This window comes from Felis catus, chromosome C2, assembly GCF_018350175.1.
Source record: "Felis catus isolate Fca126 chromosome C2, F.catus_Fca126_mat1.0, whole genome shotgun sequence".
Lineage (NCBI taxonomy): Eukaryota > Metazoa > Chordata > Mammalia > Carnivora > Felidae > Felis > Felis catus.
In genome coordinates, this window is record NC_058376.1 from 64,715,087 (window position 1) to 64,735,753 (window position 20,667).

The following is a 20,667-nucleotide window of genomic DNA, read 5'->3' on the forward strand; positions in this document are numbered from 1 at the left end:
CTCAGTTTCCATGGAAGAATGTGAACCCCAAATCTTTACAAATTTTATACCTTACAAGCCCAGGTACCCAAATTGATAACTTGTATGGGTTCTCTGGTTGTCACAAATCCAAATTTCTCTATAAGGAACTAACTATGCTTGGTTCAACTGCAATCTGAACCAATCAAATGTGGTCAGGAATCAGGATCCCATTGTATTAACGTTGTCTTTCCTAGAGTAACCACTGAAGAGAATGAAAGGAGGGGGACCAGTGTCTCAGGGAAGAAGGCAGAAATTCCTAGAAGTGGGAAGAAATCCATGGGGTACTTCAGGACAGACAAAAATACAGGTCTTCTCAATACTCCAGAATGGGTAAAAAGTAGAACCAATTTCTTTTAACATTCTTCTGCCTCTGCAGTTCTATCAATCCAGAGTAAGGCTTTATCCACCAATGGATTCAAATACATCATTAATATGAAAAATCAGTTGGCAACAATAAAAATTTTGAAAATTATTCACTTATTTCTTCAAATGAACAATAAGGAATTTAGCCATATGAAGACATCTACCACATTTCATTGACTATAACACACCATTAATTGTAAAACACATCATTGTTTTATGTACTACTAAGGAAGGAAAAAACATGCCAAATGTAATTGTAAGATGTTATCAGCTATAAAAAGCATCCCAATTTCAAAGATGTTAAATTGTGAAGATCTGTGCATCTTAGAATCAATGAGATATGAAAAATTAGTTTGATCATCCTGTATGCTCTGACATGGGCTCTCTGCTGTCCTTCATTTAACAAACAAGGTTTGAATCAGTTAGGCAAACATTTAATGAGCATGTGATAGGTGCTGTGATAGGCAGGGGGATGTAGATATGCTTAGAAACTCCACTCTGTCTACTAGGAATTTAAAGGGTGAAGGAGACAGCCACAGAAACAAAGAATTGCAATAGAAATGTTCACAATATAGGGGCACCTGGGCAGCTCAGTTGGTTAAGCAACCGACTTCGGCTCAGGTCATGATCTCACGGTTCATGAGTTCGAGCCCCGCATCGGGCTCTGTGCTGACAGCTCAGAGCCTGGAGCCTGCTTCAGATTCTGTGTCTCTCTCTCTGACCCTCCACTGCTCATGCTCTGTGTCTCTTTGTCTCTCAATAATAAATAAACGTTAAAAAAAATTTTTTTTTAAAAAAGAAATGTTCGCAACCTAATAATAAGCATTCTTGAGGGTTCTGAAATGCACAAGATCCTCCTTCCTAGCTTAGGGCCTTCTGCATGCTATTTCTCCTGCCAGGAATGCTTCCTCTCCTTTATCTGTCTAACTGCTATTCATCCTTTAATCTAATATCCTCCAGTTCCATAGGGACACACCCAGGAGCCCTGTAACTAGCTTATAATGACAGTCCTTTTCCTTCAAAGCCCTTAACCCCATGGTAACTGAAATTAATGTTGGCCTCCCACAAGCTATAATCTCAAGAAGGGTAGAACTTTGACTCATTCATTATTGTGGCTCCAGTTTTAGAATGGGAAACGTAGGTTGAATGAATGAATACTTCAAAACTTGAAAATTAAATGCTTTTATCTTTCTTTTTGGCTTCTTTTTTATTTAGCTGGAGAAATTTTCTGCTCATTTCCCATGAATATATGAATGTATACATTAACAATATGCAAAGCAATTTTGGAAATGTACCCATGAAAAACTGAGGCCAGTAGATACTAAAAGGGTTCAGACATAGGCAATATTTAATCTGGTAAAGGGAATCAGAAAAGGTTTCATAGAAAAGAAGCATTTGACCTAGGCTGTCAGAAATCTCAATAGGTGAATGTTGGGGGAAGGCATTCTAGGAATAGGTAATGGAATAATTAAGAGCCAGAACTGGGAAAGACAAAGGCATCTTTGAAGAAAAATTATTAGTCAAGTTTGCAAGTCAGAAAGATATATTAACTATTCGGGGTCTTTTGTGGTTCCATACAAATTTTAGGATTGCTTGTTCTAGCTTCGAGAAGAATTCTGATGTAATTTTGATTGGGATTGCATTGAATGTGTAGAGTGCTTTGGGTAGTATTGACATTTTAACAATATTTATTCTCCCAATCTATGAGCACGGAATGTTTTTCCATTTCTTTATATCTTCTTCAATTTCCTTCATAATCTTTCCATAATTTTCAGCATACAGATCTTTTACATCTTTGGTTAGGTTTATTCCTAGGTATTTTATGCTTCTTGGCACAATTGTGAATGGGATCAGTTTCTTTATTTGTCTTTCTGTTGCTTCATTATTAGTGTATAAGAATGCAACTGATTTCTGTACATTGATTTTGTATCCTGAGACTTTGCTGAATTCATGTATCAGTTCTAGCAGACGTTTGGTGGAGTCTATTGGGTTTTCCATGTACAATATCATGTCATCTGCAAAAAGTGAAAGCTTGACTTCATCTTTGCCAATTTTGATGCCTTCAATTTCCTTTGGTTGTGTGACTGCTGATGCTAGAACTTCCAACACTATGTTAAACAACAGCAGTGAGAGTGGACATTCGTGTCGTATTCCTGATCTCAGGCAGAAAGCTCTCAGTTTTTCCCCATTGAGGATGATATTAGCTGTGGGCTTTTAATAAACGGCTTTTATGATGTTTAAGTATGTTCCTTCTATCCCGACTTTCTTGAAGGTTTTTATTAAGAAAGGATGCTGAAATTGTCAAATGTTTTTTCTGCATCAATTGACAGGATCATATGGTTCTTATCTTTTATTAATGTGATGTATCACATTGATTGATTTGCGAATGTTGAACCAGCCCTGCAGCACAGGAATGAATCCCACTTGATCATGGTGAATAATTCTTTTTACATGCTATTGATACTGAAGAAGAAGACCAAAGCCGGAGGCATCACAATCCCAGACTTTAGCCTCTACTACAAAGCTGTAATCATCAAGACAGCATGGTATTGGCACAGAAACAGACACATAGACCAATGGAATAGAACAGAGACTCCAAAATTGGACCCACAAAAGTATGGCCAACTAATCTTGGACAAAGCAGGAAAGAATATCCAATGGAAAAAAGACAGTCTCTTTAACAAATGGTGCTGGGAGAACTGGACAGCAACATGCAGAAGAATGAAACTAGACCACTTTCTTACACCATTCACAAAAATAAACTCAAAATGGATAAAGGACCTGAATGTGAGACAGGAAACCATCAAAACCCTAGAGGAGAAAGCAGGACAAAACCTCTCTGACCTCAGCCACAGCAATTTCTTACTTGACACATCCCCAAAGGCAAGGGAATTAAAAGCAAACATGAACTATTGAGACCTCGTGAAGATAAAAAGCTTCTGCACAGCAAAGGAAACAATCAACAAAACTAAAAGGCAACCACAAGAATGGGAAAAGATATTTGCAAATGACGTATCAGACAAAAGGGTAGTATCTAAAATGTATAAAGAACTCACCAAACTCCACACCTGAAAAACAAATAATCCAGTGAAGAAATGGGCAGAAAACATGAATAGACACTTCTCTAAAGAAGACATCCAGATGGCCAACAGGCACATGAAAAGATGCTCAATGTCACTCCTCATCAGGGAAATACAAATCAAAACCACACTGAGATATCACCTCACGCCAGTCAGAGTGGCCAAAATGAACAAATCAGGAGACTATAGATGCTGGAGAGGATGTGGAGAAACAGGAACCCTCTTGCACTGTTGGTGGGAATGCAAACTGGTGCAGCTGCTCTTGAAAATAGTGTGGAGGTTCCTCAAAAAGTTAAAAATAGATCTACCCTATGACCCAGAAATAGCACTGCTAGCAACTTAGCCAAGAATACAGGAGTGCAGATGCATAGGGGCACTTGTACCCTAATGTTTATAGCAGCACTTTCAACAATAGCCAAATTATGGAAAGAGCCTAAATGTCCACCAACGGATGAATGGATAAAGAAATTGTGGTTTATATACACAATGGAATACTACTTGGCAATGAGAAAGAATGAAATATGGCCTTTTGTAGCAACGTGGATGGAACTGGAAAGTGTTATGCTAAGTGAAATAAGTCATACAGAGAAAGACAGATACCATATGTTTTCACTCTTATATGGATCCTGAGAAACTTAACAGAAGACGATGGGGGAGGGGAAGGAAAAAAAAAGTTAGAGAGGGAAGAAGCCAAACCATAAGAGACTCTTAAAAACTGAGAACAAACTGAGGGTTGATGGGGGGTGGGAGGGAGGGGAGGTTGGGTGATGGGCATTTAGGAGGGCACCTGTTGGGATGAGCACGGGGTGTTGTATGGAAACCAATTTGACAAGTTTCACATAGAAAGAAAGAAAGAAAGAAAGAAAGAAAGAAAGAAAGAAAGAAAGAAAGAAAGAGGATAGACTGAGAGAAGAGGTGGATTTCACTTCAAGCTAATGAAGTTTAAGCTTCAGACTTCATTTGCTTGGCCCCTTCTAAGACTGGTGAGGTTCTGCTCCAGAGACACAAGGAGGAAGCAGCAACCTTAGCAGCCCCCAGAGGCCTGCAATGCTATCCCAGCCTGGAGGTCACCCTCTTATGGTGTCGTGGGATTTCACTTCCAGCAGTACTCACACATCTGACTACCATCCAACAAAAATTGCCATCGGTAGACCTTAACGAGCATTTGGACACCATCTTTGATTCAAAGAAGAAGGGTCTAAAAGAGATGCGGATCTTTGACATCCAGAAGGAAGACACTGGCTAAAGGATGGGCATTAAGGATCTGAGGGGCAAGACTAGCCACTGCAGCAGCAGCTCTGAAAGACATGCCATGAGGGATAAAAGAATGGGCTTCTCCAAGGCTTACCCTAGGGTGAGAAAGTAACTTCTGAGCAAGATCCTGCAAAGGAAGTTATAGATGCAGCATTCCCAAGATCAAGTTTTGAAACAGGAAACTCTTTTTTAAACAGTCAGAAACAAATGTCTATCAACCAGGCTGGAAGAAAACTGAATTTTCTCTATTGAAAATAACAAAATGCTATTGTATAAAGAGATGATCAAAGATGAGCATGCAACCTAACATATACAGAAAGAGTATTATAGTGGTGTGGTAGGCAGGAAATTGACAATAATAAGCCATTTTCTTGAGTTTTGAGATGACTGTGATATTTCTATTTTAAAATTTGTTAACGGCTGGATTTCTTTTCTTTTTTTAATGTTTATTTATTTTTAAGAGAGAGAGAGAGAGTGTGCAAGCAGAGAATGGGCAGAGAGAGAGGGAAACAGAATCCGAAGCAGGCTCTACACTCTGGGCTGTCAACACAGAGCCTGATGCAGGGCTCGAACCAACAAACTAAGAGATCATGACCTGAGCCAAAGTTGGACGCTTAATCTGAGCCTCCCAAGAGCCCTTAGATTTCTTTTCTTATTTAGGATGAGTAAGTTGTCACTTTTCTACCTAATTTTGAATTTTTATTTTACCTTTTTCTTAACGAGGGCTTCAAAAGTGGTCTTAGCTTCAGGGCCCCCAAAACCTGCATGTGACCCCAGGTGACAATCTTCCCTGCCAGTCTTAAGGGCTCAAATTGTATTTAGTCAGAAATAGAAGCACAGAGAATATGTTAATTAATCAGTATTATTCCTAATTTGTATGAGAATGAACACATATCTTTATTTATCTTCCATGGACAGTGCTGATAATTACTTGGAATTAAATGCCTTTTTTTTTTTTTAAGTTTTCCTTCTACTTTGCGATTTTGCTAGAGGAATTTATCTGCCGATTTTCCATTCTGAAACAGAAAGACTTGCCTGTAAAGTATAACTATTTTGCTCGGATCGAAGTCCCTCCCTAGCATCATGATGTTATTAATACATCACATCCATTTTATCCATATCACTTTTCCTGGGTTTGGCTACAGGCACAGATTAATAGTTGTCTTTGCATTATGCAGTGGAACTTAATTTCTATTTGAATGTTTAACACCATTGTAATGATTTTATTGCAATTAAGAATGATAAATGTTTCCCTTCCAGTCTCGAAATCAATATTCACAAAGTGGAGAAGATAGGCGGGAATGCAGCAATGAGCAGAACGGGGGCTTTGAAGGAACTGTGGGAAGATAAAAGAAAGCTGAAAGGCACTACTAGCACTGATTAAGCACCTACTATGGGCTGGATATTCTGGTAAATCTTTTATAAAGCAGAAATAGTAGTACCAAAGCCAGGGCAAAAACAACTAACATTTACTGCACATTTACTCTGAGGTAAGCATTTTCCACACATTCCCTCAGGTGGTCTTCCTGCTAATTATATAAAGAAAACAGTATTGCTATTCCTTTTTATGGGTGAGGAATCTGAGGCTCAAAGAGGTTAAGTAACTTGCCCATAATCAGAGAACAATGAGTGGAAGACTCAGGACTTGAATTCCAAAGCACTATAAATTTAATGCCCATTGTATTCCTTTTCTATCAGTGCATAACAATTGGCACAACCTGACTCCCCTTTATTATCTCACAGTTCTATAGGTCAGAAGCCTGTGTGGGCTCCACCGGGTCATCTACTTAGAATCTCACAAGCTGGAATCAAAGCGTCACCTGCACTGGGCTCTTATTTGGAAACTCTGGGGAAGAATGTACTTTGGACTGATTCCGGTAGTTGGCAGAATTCAATTCTTTGAGGCTGTAAGACAAACATCCCCATTTCTTTGCTGGCTGTCAGCCAAGGGAGGTCTGTTCTCAGCTTCTAAAGTCCTCCCTTGTTCCTTGGGGATTCCACAGGAACTTCCATCTTCAAGCTAGCAACGTTGCATTGAATCCCTCTCACACTTGGAATCTCTCTGACTTCTGCTCCCAGATGATAAAAACTCTGTTTTTAAATGACTCATATTTACACTGGAACTACATGGAAAATCTTCCTGTTAACTCAAAGCTAACTGATTAATAAACTGAATTACATCTGCACAATGCCTTTGGGATATAATGTAACATATTCATAGGTGTGATAACTCAACATATTTATAGTCCTGAAGAACAGAACAGAAAATCTTTAGGGGAATCTTGATATTCTCCCTTCCATACCTGTATCATTCTCTACATCATGTATATACTCTATCATTCAGTCCTAAGCACAGCCTTGTCAAGAAGATAGTAATATTTACTCTAGAACAGTGAGAAACCAGGACCCAAAGCCAGAGTGATCACTGGGGAAGAGACGATAAGAAGGCCAAATCTACTTTTCACATGATAATAGCCTTACGCATATTGTAGCACTTTCTAGTTGCCTCTCCATCATCATCCCTCACTGGGTCATGCTCCAGCCACACTGATGGTGCCAAGGTACCCCATGTGCTCTTCTGGAGGACTTTGTAGATAAACATAGTTCCCTCTACCTAGAACTCCACTCTGTTTCTGGCTGGCTAACTCTTACCTTCAGGTCTCATTTAAACCTCTCTTCCTTTGAGAACCACGCCCTACCCCAAGACTGGAATAGGTTTCTCCTATACTAAGCATCTTGTACTTAATTCGCGATATCACTTACCAGCTTGTATTATAACTACTATCTGCTTATCTATTCCCACCCATGGATGCTATAGCTTTGCTGCTGGTCAAGGCATCTTTTGCATGGCTTTATATGATTTGTTTATGGTTTAGGATTTCTGAATAACTTAACTCTCTTTGGTTAAAAAATAAAAAGTCAGCCTTCAAAATAAAGGTACTAAAGGAGTACAAAATGGTACCAATAAAGCACTGCTTATCCCTAAAACACTTCAAAAATCCTCAATTAATGTCATGACCTTCATAGTAAGTACAGTCCCACAGCTAATTACACCTACCTCTTCCTTCTCTCCTAACTTTTTAATACACACTTGACTAAATAACATATCTCTAGAGAAAAGAAAGATATTAGGAGTACCAAGGGTCCATATATCGTTTGTCTTTGGACTTCATGGGCCAAGTTTATTCACAAACTAAAAACGGAAATGAACAAGAGAAATGATGAGAACCTATTTGCAAATGTGTGTCATCTTAATTAAAGCAAAATGCTGGAGAAAAAAAAATATTCAAATGGGAAAATGTATTTCAATCCTAATTAAAAGGGTTGATTTCTTTTTAAAGTAATCAGATTTCAAAAAGGTTATTGTAAGTTTGAGAGACAAAAACTAAGAAGAAAGAAAAGAAGATTTGAGAGACTTGGGGAAAGAATAGATATCTAGAAGTAAAAAGATTGAAATAACAAATTCTTCACAATTAAGCACTGAACTTTGCAGCCATAGCAATAAGAAAATTATTCTGGCACCATCTGGACACATTTTTACAAAAATAAAAAAAAAAGATATAAAAGAATTAGAAAATCATTAGGAAGCAGACATCAATGTTTAAATCCCAAGACCTAGAAAAGGAATAAGGTTTAGATGTAAGTTGTTTACAGACAAGATAGAAAAAGAAAATCAGATTGCCGAAAATGTTTCTTCTCTTTTCTGTCCATTTCAAAATTTCCCTCGGTCCGGGTTCTCTTAAATTCCCCACATGCCCAATACAGTAGCCTGACTACATTGCCTAGGCAACTTTTAGGAGGCAGACCAAAATTTCACATGAGACAACTTGGACCAATGTAGTACAGAAGGAAATAAAAATTTAACAATTCTCTTATTAATTTGATCTCTAAAAGCAGCTCAATTTGAAACTTAAAGTTTAAAATAAATTCTTCACCCAGCTTTTTCCAATTTACCACCAAAATACCAATGAAGACACAGAGAAAGACTAAAGCATAGAACACCAGAAAACCAAGGATCTGGGATATTTTGTCACTACATTCAAGGATGACAGGGTAAGATTGAGCCCACATAACAAGGAGGGAGGTATTAAGTATCTCCTTGTCTCAGTTTGATTTCCTTGGTTGCAACAAAACTTGTTAATTTAATTCAAAAGAAATTGGTGTGAAGTAATTTTGAGGTTCAGAATCATGGGAACTTGAAAAAGGACAAAGCCCAAGATAGTGTCAAGTGATAAATAAGATACCTGCAGGAACTGCCCTAAGCCTGGAGGAAGGACAAATAGAGAATTCCAGACATTTTCATTCACTTTCTCCTCCTTCTGCTCTAGGAAGGGAAAACCCCGTTGCCTAATTTGGCAGTTGTGCTGCTATCTAAGCTAAGGAAAACTGGTACCCTTGACTATAATCTCCTAACCCCAAACTCCTTCCCACAGCCCACAGGATGTAAATGACCCAGTCCCCGCTACCTCTGAAGCCTCACCTCCCTCTGCTCTTCCCGCCCTCCCAATGCTCCAACCGCATGCTCTTCTCCTAATCCCTGCCTCCAAACTGTTGCACTTACTGTTCCCTCTGCCCAGAGAGCTCTTCCCCCAGGACATCCCCTAGTTCATCCCATGCCCAACTCCCTCTTATCACTCAAGTCTCAGCTCCAATGACACCTTCTAAAGAGATCTTCTCTAACCACCTATATCCTCCTTTACCACCTCCAGACACTGTCAACCACATTTTCCTTCTTCATTTTTATGGCTATCATCAATATCTAATATTACATGCAGACTTTATTATTGTCTGTCTGGTCTCCCTTCACCTTTCTTCAGTAAGGGTAGAGACCACACCTAAGGGTAAAGGCCTTATCTGCACTCCCAATTATATCTATATGCCCTGCCTACTGTGCAGACGTAGTATGAAATCAGCAAAAATTTAAATGAATGTATGAGCCAATATTGTAGCACTTACTCCATTTCTCACATAATTAATGATGGATGTTTCTCATGATTAACTGTGAGATCTTCCAGGGTATGGATTGAGTCTTCCTCGTCTGTGTCCTAGTGTCTGGCTCATGGTAAGGTCCTCAACAAATGTTTATTGACGTGAATTCTATTTAGCTGTGGGCTCTTTCTTTATGAACTGCTAGGCAGGCAGGCTGTACCTAGAGAAAGCTATTTTCGAAAATGATTCCAAATCAGATTTCATAAGATGATAATAGCTAGAATAAAAAGTCCTTCCCAGGGAAAGCTCTGAAAACACTGCAAACATTCTCAAACATTTATAACCCTGAAATTTCTTTTGCCCAGCGTCTTTCTCCAACAGCATGAATAAATGTGGCTGGAAAGTTTGTCCAAACTGTCAACAGACAAGCTAGGGGCTCAGAGCAAGGGGCTCCTCCTGGACACTCCATCTTGAAGGACAAGACAATGAGAGGCACCACCAAAAAAAAATCCTCCAAGGAAACTGAACAAATATCTCCCTTGGTAATAAATAAATAGTTCAGCTGGGGAATTATAATTGTGTGTATAATGCAGCTCAGATATAGGGCATAATTACACTCCAGAATCCATACAGTAATAAAAAGCTCCAGTCAGGGAAAAGAATGCTTGTTTGCCATGGTTTGACAGGCAAGCAACAAACAAGAACCACTTTTTCACCTTTTATTCAATAAAATCAGCATATTAAATATTCAGACTGAGTGTCTCCATTAAGCAATTCACTTCTATCTCTCCTCCTTCCTTCCTCCCCACCTCTTCTTGTTTTGTTTTCATCAACTCAGGGAGGGAAAAAAAAAATAAAACCAAGTCCGTGATGTGGTTTTTAATGAGGCCGCTGCTGGGAGGTTCTGCTGCATTTAGAAGCTGCCTCTCTGGTCCACAAGGGTTCAGGGATGGTGGGTAGGCGAGGTCAGTTGGAGACGGACCTCAGACAGCAGGCGGATCACCATTTTCAGTCAAGGATAAAGTGTTTTCAGGGGAGGGGGGTGTAGAAGGAGAGAGAAGGAATCAGCTTCCCCAGTGAGAAAAGGCACCTGGCCTGAAAACATTTAGCGAATGCCATGAGTTGTGAACTGTGGCTAATGAAACAGCTGACAGGACAACATGGAGTAAAAGAGCCAGGGCAAAGGAGAGAAAGGTTAAAAGGCTGGGGAAGTAGATTAGAATGATTAAGAGAAACCGACACACATCCAGAACACAATTGACTAATCCTTGAAAGACACCGAGAGGAAATTTGAATATTTCCTTGGACAATCAAATTTCTGCCTGCCTCTTTCTTTCTCTCCCATTTGGAAGGAGGTTTGGACATCTCCATTTTAATCTGCCTTAGAAGGAAGAGGTTACAAACAGGAGGAAGAAGGGAATCTGAAAATGTTACTCCCTCAAGAATGAAGGAAAAAATTTGTCATGCTTCCTTCTCGGCCCTGGCAGCAGCAACAAGCTTTAAACCAGACTCTGCCTCTGATGTCAGTGGACAGAGGTGAGGGACATCTAGCTGGCAGGACCTTGGGAGGCCAGTCCACTCCAGTAGTGGAGGGAGTGAGGTCGCTGGTAATGAGCAATGGTGAGGCAGATGCAAACTGCAGAAATTTATGAAGTTGTTTCTGCTCAGTGAGCAGATTCCAGATAAGTGGAGTGTTAATAAGGCAAGCGAGTTTTCAGCTGTGCCAGCTGTTGAGAAGATGTTGGCATGCTCTTAACCCGGTATTTATTGGATGCTACTCATTGCTGTGACAGCACACATGCATACACAAACATGTTTATTCACAACATGCATAATCACCCTGTCATAACACAGATGCAAATCAGCGGCCTGTCTCAGGAGCACAGGGCATATCTAAAACCCAGGGCCCATAAGGAAAACTTCCTGAAGGGGTTCCCTTTCACTAAAAGTAATTGATCCCTCCAGGCATCCCTGGAGTGCAATATGACAGATTGACTTTTGTGAGGATGAAGAAGCAGAAGGGAGCCTTATAAGGAATTCATCCTGAACAAGCTGAGTAATTTGGTATAGTGTCCTATAAATTTGGGAGGGCAAAACTGAACGGTTAGTACATCTCATTGTGGATTTTAAGGAGCTATCGTGGTCTCTGAGCACCCTGTGCAAATGCATCTTGTAGAATTAGTGGCAGTGTAGAACCCAAGAAGCTCAGTGACAAACTGAGCTCCTCTGAATGCACTTGAATATGTATGTAAGCTGTTGAAGATTCTGTCATATGAAACAAAACGTCTCTTCACACACACTTAAAAAACAACAGAAAAACTGGCCAAGGAGAAAACTGGGAAAGCCATAGGAATTTTGAAACGGAAAAGGAATTTTATCCAAGATCACTTACGATTAGGCAGAGAGGGCTGGATATCAACGTTTGGTAACACCTAAGTACTGCCTATATTATGCACACTCTCCTTGTAAATCATTGAGCCACCCCATTTTACAGAGAAGGAACCAGAGCACTGGAGACACTAAGATGTGCCCAAAGTTCCAGCTACTTGGGAAGTGAGATCATCCACAGCTCTGGCTGAATGCCAAGTCTATGCTCCTCTAAGTGCTTGCTCCATGCTGTCTCATGTCAAGAAAGGATTTATTGAAGACTCACACTGGACTCCTGGATGTAGAGTGGGTTGAGTTTGAGAAGCTAGAAATAAATCCAGAATGAACAAGTGTACTAGAAAAGAGCTGCCCTGAAGATGAATTCAGGGTATAAATTCTACAAGGGGTGACTATAAACTGAAGTCAAAAGACTGACGGACTCCACAAGCCCCACCTAATAGCCAGTCCCAATGCTTTATAGCCATGCAACCCCAAGTTGTGGTCACATCACTTACGAACACAGGCTGTACCTGCATGTGACCATGGGCCCTGGCACCAGTTCTGGGCCATCCATGCTCTTGTCCTTCCTGAGCAGCACCCTTTGCATTCAACTTCTCTTTTGTTTTTTCCATCCCATCCTTCTCTTTCAACATTTTTTGTCCTGATATTTTTCAGTTCCCAAAGTAACTCAAGGGTTACTCAACTAGTAACTAGTAACTAGTTCATACTTCCTATGCCACTTGACATTGGTGAGGACTGCTGAAAATGCAAAACCTAATCCTAAAGGAGTGAATCTTTGCTAGTGAAGTGAAGAGCGTGGTGAGGGTGCAGCTCCACACTGTGGAAGAAACTGTGGAAATAAGTTCCAGTTTTGGCTCTGGTGCTATTATACTGTATGGAACTTGGGCAAGTCACTTAACCTCTTTGGGCTTCCACTTCCACCCCATAAAGAGGTTGAACTAGAACTGTGTGGTTTTTAACCACAGTGCTACTCTCCCAGGGAGCATAGAGAAATGTGGACAGCAGGCATTTTGGGTTGTCACAATGATGAAAGAGTACATATCCTGACTCGAATGCCTAAGCCCCCTGTTGAGAAACACTGGTCTGGACCCTCTGTAAGGTCCTTCTCTATTCTGACATTTTACTGGTCCCCTAGGGAAAGTACTGTTGGGTAACAATGCCTTTCTCAGATTCCTCTCACATCTTGTCATGTGGCATCCGAAAGCAAGGCTTTTTATGGTCTGATATGGCTTAATGTTTTAAATCAGACATCGATGGAATGTTTTAAATCAGCCATTGGTCCAATGTACACAGAGGACACCACCAGCTCAGAAATACAGAAAGCAATTAGTCCTTTTCCAAACCACTACAGCTGCTTACAGGGGAGTAGCATTTTTCTCTCTAATTACTTCTCTGACCCCCCAGTTTCCTAGTCTCTTTTCTATGCATGTTTTTATGTTTGTGAACTGCCTTCTTCAAACATTTGGAATCATTACAAATGGCAAAAGATCATTTAGGTTTTTAGGAGAAAATAAGACAGATACACAAATGTTGGTGCCCCGCACATTTTAGGTCTTTCTGAGCTCACAGTTCAAGTCACACCAAGTGCACCCTACAGGAAGGGAAGAGAGCAAGCAGGAATGTGCCACAAAACAAGACTGAGCAAAAAAAAAAAAAAAAAAAAAAAAAAAATTCCAATCAACTCCAGGCACATTTATTCAGCAAACTCCCTCCTAGCTTCTTCACTTACTGCTGCCAGTGAATCCAAATTAATGATCTAGCCAAAATCTTACACTCTTGGAATCATAATTATGTTAATCTCTTCTCAAAGTCTTCTTTGATTCTCTGTATTTACATACATTTTCAATTTTTTTTTCCCTTCACTCAATCCCTTTAATTTCCCAATCCTCTTGGTGTGTAGGCAGTCGTACTCTGGTACATTTCTTCCCAGCTGGTTCCTACTTCTGTCTCCTCTCTGGGATTCTCCCTTCAACAATTGTGCATCCTAACCCCAGAATATTTCTGCAAAACTCCTAACATCTACCCACTTTCAGGAGCCCCTAGGAAGTAGGGCTCACCTCAGGAGCTCAAACTGTGCCTATACCAGCATCTTGATTTATCTGGGCCTATCTGGAAAGCTGGGGAGGTAAGCCTTCCTGGAAGAAGTATATGGAAAGATTTTTCTAATGGAAGACAGAATGAGGGCTCAATTGGGGAGGGGGTAGTCATCTGCCCACATTACCTTCTGGTCTTGCTCTTCCTCCAAAGGCTTCCTGCCAACGTGCAAAAATAAAGAAACAGTGGCAGTGCATCTGTCTGAGACAAGTGTACCAGGCATCACTGCTGAAACCCACTGCATAAAAGAAACCCAGCAGTCTAAACCACAAGCTGGACCAGCCCTCATCTGGCCCAGAAGAGAAAACAGAAAACATAATCCTACAATGCAACAGGGTGTTTGGGAGCATATGGAACTCTGTGGGCAACTTCATGAACAATACTGGAGGAAGAGTCAGTGTAGGGTGCCTGGACTCGGGACCCTTTAGTTATAATTCCAAACAGCTATCCTGGAGAGGAAGCACTTGTGACCCTAGAACATACAAGACCTTCAAGTGTTAGAGGCCACGCAGGGCCTGTCGGGGGTCATTCCAGCAAAAAGTGGATTTCCAGGAAGACACCTAAACCCTAACCCATAGTACCTCTCTCTAAACGGCTTCAGAAAGGATTCCTCAACTTCCATTAAACACTCATTAAAGTGTTTTTGAAAATCCATCAGAAAATTCTCCCTCTACCTAAAATCCTCATGCTACACTCCAAGGCCATTTATAAAGGGCCCTTTAGTTGCTCAAACACAACTCTTTACACTCTGCCTAATGCTGTAACTTTCCCCTTTCCCTAAAGTGTCTTCCATTTACCACTTATCTCTTATGCTTCCCCATCCTTCAGTACAAACTATAAAACAACACCACTGGGTATATACAGTATCTGGCTCCTGGAATCATAGGACTCGAAAGGCAGAATACCACCTGGAGCAAAAGAAGGAATGGGGTAAGGATGAGGTGTCATGACGGAAATCAAGTTCGAATGTGGAGTTGATGTTCCACTTTGGATTACCCAATTTATGCTTATTTGTTTAGCTGAGGAATTTTAGAAAAATTGAAGACTGACTCACCATTACCTCAAGCAAAGCAATAATTATAAACTCTAAAAATGACTCACTTGTGGATTTCCTAGAACTTCATTCTATGAATTGTTTACTACATAGAAGCACAGACATTTCAGCTGGACTACAGATCACCCAATCAGGGTCCTTCCCTACAGAGGAATCTAACTACATTCATAGGGGCCCACAAACAGTTTGAACATGCTCAGGGACCAGGTAACCAATTCCATACAACAATAAATTTAGTTGTTAAAAAATGAAGTGTCCTTGATCTTGAATTCAAATATGCATCCTCAAAATTTCTACCACTGGCTTTAGCTTCCCCAAAACAGTATTAATACGTAGTAGTTCTGCCCCCGAGACTTTGTTGATTTTTTTTTAAACAGCTGTCACATCCCTCTCAAGATACTGCTTCAGGTGAAACACTCCTTAGTGCTGCAATAATTTCTCCTATTTCATGATTTCTAGGCCCTTAACCATTCTCCAAACTAGTCTTTGTATAGATACCTGGAACAAAACACAGTACTCCAAGACCATTGATGCTTTATCTCAGCCAATGCAAACACTGCACCACCCGTGATTCCATCCATTTTCTAGTCCCATTCTTTGTTATCAGCACATATAAAGTTATCATAAAAATAGATATGATAAAGTAATTTCCAGAACAGGTAACACAAATGACCAAAAATCATACAAAAAGATGTTCAATCTCATCGCTAAGCAGAAAAATGCAAATTAAAACAAAAATGCCACTTCACACTGATTGGATTGGCAGATTTTAAAAGTCTGATGATAGAAGTATTGGTGAGGATGTGGAGGAATTGGAACTTGTACACTGCTAGTGGGAGAACAAATGAGTTTAACCACTTTGGAGAGAAATTTGGCAAAATTTAGCAATGTTCAAGAAGCATATACCCTATAACTTAGAACTTCCTATTTATGAGGTTTATTACAAAACCTCCACATACGCACACAGGCTCACAAGAAGTTTTGTCCATGATGTAACTGGAACATGACTTATAATCACAAAAATGTGGGAAGAGAGACGCGTCCTTTTGATAGAAGCATGGCTAAATGCATATAACTATGCAAGGAAATACTATTAACACGTAAAATGAACAGAACCTAGAGAAATCTTGAAAACATAATGAAAAAAGTTGTAGAAAGATTTTTACGTTATAATATTATTTATATATATTTTAAATACACCTAGCAATGTTAAGCACTGCTTGGAGACATTTAATATTGAAATAGATTATACAGATCTATCTATATAAAAATCAAGAGTGTAAAATGTGGGTGTAAAAATACATCTGACTTCAGAGTAATGTTTACCTCTGGAAAGAAGGAAGTTGAACAAGATCAGAATGACAAAGAAGGTCTTCGGATGTCTCTAATATTTTACATCCTTAAATATTCACATCATTAAATTTGGATGGTATGTGGTTGTCTAATGTATTTTTTCTACTTTTCAATGCATTTGAATTATTTAATATTTTCAAATAATACATAAATTTGAAAAGTTCAAAAATATATAGTCAATAAATAAAACTTTATCATTACCCCGAGAATAACGGTGCTGATATTTTGTTTTCTTTTCATTTGAATTTTAAAAAATTTAATTGTATCTTACTACTGGTGATGTTAATCCTGAACACTCAGTCAAGGTGGTGTCTGTTAGATCTCTTCACTGTAAAATTACTCTTTTCCCCTTTGTAAGCGATATATTGGGTAGGATACTTTGAAACTGTTAATATTCTGTTTCCTCATAAACTTTCACCCACTGATGTCAGCATCCATTAGATTTTGCTTGCAACAATTATTACTATGGTGTTCGTCTAATCATTTTTTACTCTCATTCCTCCTATATTTATTAATTGGAATTTCTGTAAAAAAGAGCTATCACTTTTCCCACATTTATTTACATATTCAATTATAGATTTGGATGAGTATGACTCAATGGCATTTATTTATTCCATAGGTTATGCTGTGATATGGGTTATCCAATACTGTCATTATTTATTCTGTTGGTCATATCGTTTCAGTATTGGCTGTTGGGAGCTCCCTCAGTTTGGTTCCTGTGCCCTTTTGATATGCCCCCACCATCATTTTTCAAGTACTTCTGCTACCATAATGCTCATTTTGTATTTTTCCTACTTTTTCCCTGGATCAAGCATTCATTTACTGAACGTGGTTCCTTTTACTGAAAAACAGCATTTAGAAAACCAAGATCACAGTTCTCAGTATGCTCAAGCCTATAACAGTTTGGGAGGTGGGGCTGATTACAGGCATATCTCAGAGATACTTGGGTTTGCCTCTAGACCACCACAATAAAGTAAATATCACAATAAAGCAAGTCAATTGAATATTCCCAGTGCATATAGAAGTTAAGTTTATGCTATACCATAGTCTATTAGGTATGCAATATTATGTTTAAAAAAAAACACACATACCTTAGTTATAAAATACTTTATTGCCAAAAAATGTTAACCATCATCTGAGCTTCCAGAGATGACTGCAGATCACCATAACAAATAATAATGAAAAAGTTTGAAATATTGAGAGTTACCAAAATGTGACAGAGAAAAAAAGTACACAAATGCTGCTGGAAAAATGGTACTGACAGACTTGCTCCAGGGTTGCCACAAACCTTCCATTTGTAAAAAAAATAAAAGTAAAAAAAAATAAAGACACAGCATTTGCAAAACCCAATAAAATGAGGTATGCCGGTCTCTGCGAAGCACAATAAAATGAGGTATGCCTCCACTTTTAGTGCACTCCCAGTGGACAGAGCTTGGAAAAACATATATGTATAAAATAACCTATGCATACATACATATTTATTTATATCTGCCTTTGTATATATTTACACATATATGTGATATGTATACTCATGTATATGAGTATGTATGAATTCATACTTGTTATCTCCAATTCTAATGTAACACCACATGTTTTTTCTAGCCTTTCCCCTTTCCTTATTTGTAACTTCTTTCTCCAACAGTTAGATACCTGGCTTTCATTATCTACAATATAGTCACGTATGTATCTAGTCCTAGGACACATATAAAGTAGTTACAGATTTGTTGATATGCACTGCTGGGAGAAACAGATTTACTAGCTGGAAAACATTATCTATGTACCATTCTTCTTGTCTTCAGTCTTATAATATCCAGCCAAAATACTATTTTCCAAAGTTACTTAGATTATTCTCTTCCCCAATTCTATTCACTGTGGTTGTTATTTGCTTGTAAAAACAGGTAGTTTCATTAGTCACTGTATTTATTTGGATTCCCTCCACATCCTGGTTAAATCTGGTTATGGGGCAGGGGGATGAAAATGTGAAACATAACTATGGTATGTCAAAGCTATATAAAAATGTAAACTCAGCAAAGTGTTGACTCCTCCTCATCCCTACCATCTATCCATATGAGTTTTTGCACAAATGTGTAGATACCTGATATATATTTTTTAATCTTCATCTTCCTTATATGGAGGGTAGCAAACTGGTTTGTTGTTTTTTAATGTTTTGGTTTTTGTGTTCACAGTTTACTATGTGCACTTAACAGTGTATTCTGAGAATCACCCCAAATCAGTTCATAGAGAACTTCCTCTTCTTTCTTCCTTTATTTTTTTTTTTACAGCTGTATGGTACTCCATTGTGCGGATATTGCTGGTGCCCTTTGCATTTCTTCACATCCCTTTGAGCGAGGCATTGACTGCCCTTTGTTCTAGACCTTCTTTTCAGGTATGTTTGTATGGCCAACCACCTTGGAAAATAGAGATAGCATCTCCCTCTGAACAAAGGGCAGACATGCTTTCTATCTATTGTAAAGATCCAGGTTCTCTAATCTCAGGGTTCATTTTCTGTGCAGTCATTGCATGTGCAGGTGTTATCTGGCACTCTGAGCTTTGCTCTGGGGGAACTGGGACTCAGGAAACCAATGCCAAAAAAAGGTATCCTTTGGCTACTATGTTCGCTCTAAGTAATGAACTGTCCTTCTCTGACTCAGAAGTGTCATGTCTTGCAGATCTATGCAAATGTGGTGTGGCCGACTAACTTGTTAACTTGCCAGTAAGATAAATCTCACATCCTTCACAGTTCTTGAAAGATGTGACACAACTTCTTTAATCACTCTTCTATATATGGACATCTAGGTGCCTCCGTTTCATGGATGCTGGAAGAAGACACAAGACCCCTAGGCCAGCAACGAGGGATTTCATTACTAGAGGCACAGCAAGCAGTATGAGCTTCATGTCTGCATTGCTTCCATTTGCCCCCCAAAAGCCCACAAAAATGATGCATAATGGTTCAGGGCGATACTGTACACACAGTAGATTTGTGTTGTATCTGAGGAACCCAGAACTTAGGGAACACAAATCTTTTCTCTACTGGACTTCAAGCATTCCCAGCAGCCAATGTTTAAAAGTGCTTGTTTCTCCACAGTCTCACCTAAAGAATGTGTTGTTATACTTTTTAATTTTTGCTAGTCTGGTATGTGAGGAAAGAGAACTCGAGTTTTGTGTTAATTTCTGTTTCTCTGTCAGTGAGTTTGAAGATTTTCATATGATTGAGACATATATACATTTTTGTGTGTGTGAATTGTCTGTTCCTGTCATTTGCCTTTTTGTTCCTTTTGTTCCTCAAGTTTTAAAAGATCTTTATATACTAGCTTTTGTCTCTGGTAAGTAGTGGAAATATTTGCTCCCACTTTGTCAGTTGCCTTTTAATTTTATGTTGGTTTTTTTTTCCAGTTTTTTAAATATATGTAGCCAAATTTATCAATCTTTTACTTTCTCGCCTCTAGATTTTAAGGGATAGTTAGAAAGTCTTTTGTTATACCAAGATTAAAAAGAAGTATGTCCATCTTTTCTTCTAGTACTTGCATGATTTCAATTTTTGCATTGGTTTCCACTAAACCATTTGGAGTTTATTCTTATGTACAGTGTGAGGTACAGGCCTAATTTTATCTTTTTCAAAATGCCTACAAATAGTTCCAGCATCATTTCTTTAAAAGTCCATCTTGGCCCCAGTGATTTGACATCTTTATCGTATTCAAAATTTCCATATGTATGTAGGTCTATTCCTATACTTTCTATTCATACACTAGTACTGTATCTTTCAGCTTTGTTAATGCAATTTTTAAACATGGTTGAGATCATAAGGCATAAACAATTTCGTATACTGTTCTTTCACTTCACATTACAGCAGAAATATTCTATAACATCACTTAAAATGCTTACTTGAAATTATTTTAAGAGGTTTCATATGAATATAATCTAATTTACTTTACCATCCCTCATTTTTGGATGTTCAGATTGCTTCGACATTTTTGCCATTATAAATAGTACTGTGATGAAGAGATAATATTTGCTTCCTTTATTAAACTTTTTAATTTGTGATCACTGTAGATTAACATGCATTTGTAAGGAAAAATAGAGGGATTCCATGTGTCTTTTACCCAGCTTCCCCAATTGTGATATCCTGCAGAA